The following is a 5,484-nucleotide window of genomic DNA, read 5'->3' as shown; positions in this document are numbered from 1 at the left end:
TATTGAACGTTAATAAAGTTGAAAAAGGTGAGCTGTAAAGTGTGCTGCTTCAGGGGATATGTGTTTGTCCAAGACGGTGTGGAAGCTTCAGGGGATTCGAGAGTGAGCGGACACGGTTTTACCCGAATCAGCAAATGCGTTGTAAAGTTAACGTTTCAATAACAGCAGATATGGGTAGATAGAAGAAAACTCAACATGTTCGTCAATATCATTGACATTCCTCAAAGACTGGTAAAACCATCAGAACATCAACAGCAGGCTGATGCGCACACCTTCGTGAATGGAAAACTAAAGACAGGCCACAGTAGTTCAATTGTGCATTTGCACCACTGCCAATGTAACAGCAGCGCCGATGTGTTAAACAAATTACTCTTTGGTGTAATTCCAATTCACCAAGATGTGTAATTCCTGCAGTCACGAAAGCTCCCAAATCAAGTTTATGTTTATTGGAAGTGGGAATGTTCGTGTTGGCTGCAATTCTCATGTTTCCGCATGGCATGAGCAGAGACCAGAGACTTGCCTCTCTGGCATCAATAAGGAAATTATCTGCTGGGAGCTCCCTCCGGTCAAGTCAGATGTTGATTGAAACGGAGTAAAATCTCAGGAATTTACAGGGTCGTTGGAGGTGAAAGTCGAGGTGAGGCTGTCAGTGACGTGAAGGGTGGGTTGAGGCGACGCGCATCGGTCCGTGCTGTTAATGAATTGACGTCTTGCGAAGCGCCGTAAGAAGGTGGAGATGTAAATCGGCGTTTTACTGTGTTTAGGGGAGGTACGCGTATGTTAAGTGAACTGCATATTCTTAGGTTTTTTCGGTAAAGTCACGTAGGTAAAAAAATTGATAAAAGTACTTGATGCAACCTGAGTCGTGCTGTGACGGTTCCACCTGAAGACGGAAGCTTGTGTTGCCTCCGAAACGTGATTTTTATTTTACTTGTATTAATTTTAAAAAAATTTTACCTACGTGACTTTACTGAAAACCCCGAAGAATATAAATCCTTGCAGTCACGAAAGCTTCAAATCTAGAATGAAGTGAACTGCAGTTGAACGTTTCAACTATCAATGTTCATTTGTATTGGAAGTTGCAGCATAGCCACACGCACGGAAGAAAAAAACAATACATTAAAATGCGAAATAAAGTTTGGGAAACTTCGTAATATCGTATCGTGGAAATGTATATCGCGGCAACCGGAGCTTTAAACAGGGGAGGATACTGGCTGCGTGGCGTCACACCTCCGATTAAACACGGTTGGCTACGTACGGTGCGAAAGAAGTTCTTCCGTGTACACAGACTACAGATAAGGGACATTGGCACACGGAGAGACAGGCACCGGCTCAAAGGACCCCCCCCCCCCAATACAATGTTGGTGATGTGTTTTTTTTTTTACCAAGGGTCAAAGGTGTGGAACTTAAGATACGGGATATTCAGCACAACAATAAATTTGGCTGCACGCGGCTTTCTCCTGCCCCACAACAGACAGCCGACAGAGATAGATGTCACACGACAACACCTGGTGATGCATGGTGGCTGGTGGCCGCTCATCCCAGAACTACCCAGGCTCGCACCTGTTTAGCTTCACGAGATGTCACGCGATGCGGGGGGGGCATGCCAAGTGCTTCGGTCGTGAGCGAAGAAGTGGTCCTGGATAAATAAAGAACATTGCTGTGACTGTTGTTGCTATGACTGACTTTGTGGTCAAGGCGAATTTGAGGGCGTGTCGGCTATCCTCAGGGCCACCCCCCCGAACGGATGGTTCGGGTTGTCGTCCCTGCCCTCATCAAAGGGAGCAAACCCCGGGGCACTGGCACTGAATTCCAATGTTTGAGGAGAGCAGACGAGGAGGGGTGTGGTGAGGGTCGGGGTGGAGGATGGTGAATGGAGGGATGTGGGTGGGTGGAGGATGGAGAGGGTTGGGAGGATGGAGTGTGAGGGTTGAGGGTTGCAGGATGCTGGATGGAGCGGTGGGATTGTAGGGTGGGCGGGGGGTGGTAGATGGATGGGAGGGCGGTGTAGAATGACGTTGGGGTGGGGGGAGGGGGATGGAGGGTGGAGAGGATGAGGGTGGTGGATGGAGTGGAGGGGGTGGTGGGAGGTGGAGTGGGGGGGGGATGGAGGGGGTGGTGGGAGGTGGAGTGGGAGGTGGAGTGGGGGGTGGAGGATGGAGGGGGTGGTGGGAGGTGGAGGACGTGGTGGGGGATGGAGCGGGTGGTGGGAGGTGGAGGGCGTGGTGGGGGATGGAGCGGGTGGTGGGGGATGGAGGGGGTGGTGAGGGGGTGGTGGGAGGTGGAGGACGTGGTGGGGGATGGAGCGGGTGGTGGGAGGTGGAGGGCGTGGTGGAGGATGGAGGGGGTGGTGAGGGAGTGGAGGGGGTGGTGGGGGATGAAGGTGGAGGGGGTGGTGAGGTAGTGGAGGTGGTGGGGGGTGGAGGGCGTGGTGGGTAGGGTCGTTGACGTCAATGAACGTCACCTGTGGGGCGCGCCTAGGAGCACATTCTTGCGCTGATCCAGGTGTCCGACGCACATCCACACGGCTGGGTTTGACTCCGGGAAGAGGCTCATCCGACAGGTAAGGCTCTCGTCTGTCTGCCTGTGTGGGGGGGGGGGACTGGAGATTTAGTTATGTCGTGGCCATGCGAATCAAACTACGGCGCGCGCATCGTAAAGCCACCGTGGCCCTGAGCTCATTCAAAGGAGCTGCGAAAACGGCCAAAAAAAACGACACCAACTCTCTCGCGAGCGAACCTCGTCGTATGCACGCGTGCACGTTTGCACCTCGAATCTCTTTCGCACCGTACGTAGCCAACCGTGCAAATCGGAGGTGCCGGGGGAAGGTCGTTCGAAAGAAACGAGTTTGTCAATCTCGATGATGATTTTAAAGTGGCATCACAGCTCCCAGTAAATTTCCCAATATCGGAAGGGAAGAGCGTTCCAGACGGCCGCCAGAAGCGCTGAGCGCCGTCTGTTCGTCGTCGCTGCGAGGATGACCGATCGGATTTCGCGTGATGATGATGATGGTGGTGGTTGTGGTAGTTTTCGCTCCTTGGCGAGATCGGTCAAGGTGCCGTGGTTTCATTTGTTTGCAAGCACTTTGCGTGTGTGTGTGTTTATATAATGAGCGCGACCTTATCAACGTGTTCGTCCGGCAACCAGAAGCCAATGCAGCTCACCGGACGGACACGGTCTCGGATCTCGCAGTAGCCCTCCAAACCCCCCCAGAGTGCTGTGTAAACGCTGACCACCGCAGCCTTGTTAATGTCGTGGCCAGCAGCAGCATCAGCAGCATCAGCAGTAGCATCAGCAGCAGCAGCATCAGCAGCAAATGCAGCAGCATCAGTAGCAGCAGCAGCATCAGCAGTAAATGCATCAGTAGCAGCAGCATCAGCAGCAGCAGCATCAGCAGCAGCGGGACCTCGACATTTGCGTCGAGCTCCATGAACCACGACGCTCCTGTTGCTGCTGCTGTTGCTGCTGCTGCTAAAATCGTGGACGAGAACAGAGTCGCGATTTGCTGCCAGCGTCTGTGTGATGAGAGGCGAATGCCCTTCAGTGCATCGGTCACGGGGATTTGTTGACTCTTAAGAGAGCGCGCCGCGACTCCAGATCTCGGCGATGACGCATCGGGTTCGCGACAACATCTAGCACACGACTATAATACGTGGAAACCACGATAAAACCTCTATATATGCTCTTAGGTTTTTTTCGGTAAAGTCACGTAGGTAAAAATAAAATCAATAATAAAAATCATAGAAATAAAAATAGAAATAAGATAATAAATCACATTTGATTTATTATTTTATTTCTATTATTTCTATTATTTTTATAACAAGAAATCACTTTTTATTTATTATTTTATTTCTAATATTATTTCTATTATTTGTATTATAATAAATCACATTCGATTTATTATTTTACTTCTATTATTATTTCTATTATTTTTATAATTTATTTTCTTTTTACCTACGTGCCTTTACCGAAAAAACCTAAGAGTATGCATTCTTGCAGTCACGAACGCTTCAAATCTAGAATTAACCTCTATATATATAGGGGCCAATGGTAACCAAATGGGGTTCACTATAATGCCTGATGGATTAGTTATAACTTATGGAACTCTAGCAATGTGTGTATGTTGTGAACTCCTTTCGCATGGTACGTAGCAAACCGCACTAATCTGAGATGCGGGGTGTACTTGCAATGTACAATGCAGCCTTGCTAACGCATGAAAACGTATGGACCCATGGTAACACACGTTCCCCATGGCAACGCATGATAATGTATGGACCCATGGTAACACACGTTCCCCATGGCAACGCATGATAACGTATGGACCCATGGTAACACACGTTCCCCATGGCAACGCATGATAACGTACGTACCCATGGTAACACACGTTCCCCATGGCAACGCATGATAACGTATGGACCCATGGTAACACACGTGCCCCATGGCAACGCATGGTAACGTATGGACCCATGGTAACACACGTTCCCCATGGCAACGCATGGTAACGTATGGACCCATGGTAACACACGTGCCCCATGGCAACGCATGATAACGTATGGACCCATGGTAACACACGTTCCCCATGGCAACGCATGGTAACGTATGGACCTATGATAATGCACAGAGATCCGTGGTAAGGAGCCGTCCATAAATGACGTCACGCGATTTTGGACGATTTTTTACCCCCCCTCGCCACACGGCGTCACAAAAAGTCAGACCCCCCTTCACATATGACGTCACAAAGTTCTGCCCCCCCCCCTCCCCCAAAACCATATTTCCATTTTGAAAATAAAACAGGCTTCAAATCGCTTTCAACTATTGTCATTGTAGTGCGTATTTAATGTGGCGCTGCACTCTGATGTTGTAGGAGTGTTGTTATAACAATTAGTGTTGTTATAACAATTCTATATTTAGATTTAAAGCTTTCGTGACTGCAGGGATTCATATTCTTGGTTCTTTCGGTAAAGTCATGTAGAAGGGAAATAATAAAATAATAAAAATATAAAACAATAAAATTCGCACGACGTTTCGACTGCAACACAAACAATCATCATCAGGTGTGAAATCCACAGCAAGAAAATTTGAAAAAAGTGGCGGTTTTTTTACGTTTATTATTTTATTATTTCCATTCTACGTGACTTTACCGAAAGAACCAAGAATATGAATTCTATATTTATTTAAAGTTGCGCATTTTGATGTGACGTCACATTTCTCCCCCCCCCCTCGTCACACCTCACAAATATCTGACCCCCCTCCCCCTAGGTGCGTGACGTCATTTATGGACGGCCCCTAACGCATGTATCCATGATAACGCAGGGGTCCCGTGATAACCAATGATAACACACGATTACACGTATAATGTGTCGTGTGTGTCGTTCTGCAATGAGATGTGGTCATTCGTGGCGTTCGAGTGACGTTGTTTCTGCACCGATTGCAACATTTCATTTGCGCTCGGCATTTTCGGTGGCCCCAGACCACTCTCGCCGA

The sequence above is a fragment of the Lampetra fluviatilis genome, chromosome 60 (assembly GCF_964198595.1).
Source record: "Lampetra fluviatilis chromosome 60, kcLamFluv1.1, whole genome shotgun sequence".
NCBI classification, from domain to species: Eukaryota; Metazoa; Chordata; class Hyperoartia; order Petromyzontiformes; family Petromyzontidae; genus Lampetra; species Lampetra fluviatilis.
Note: the sequence above shows the minus strand (reverse complement) of the source record.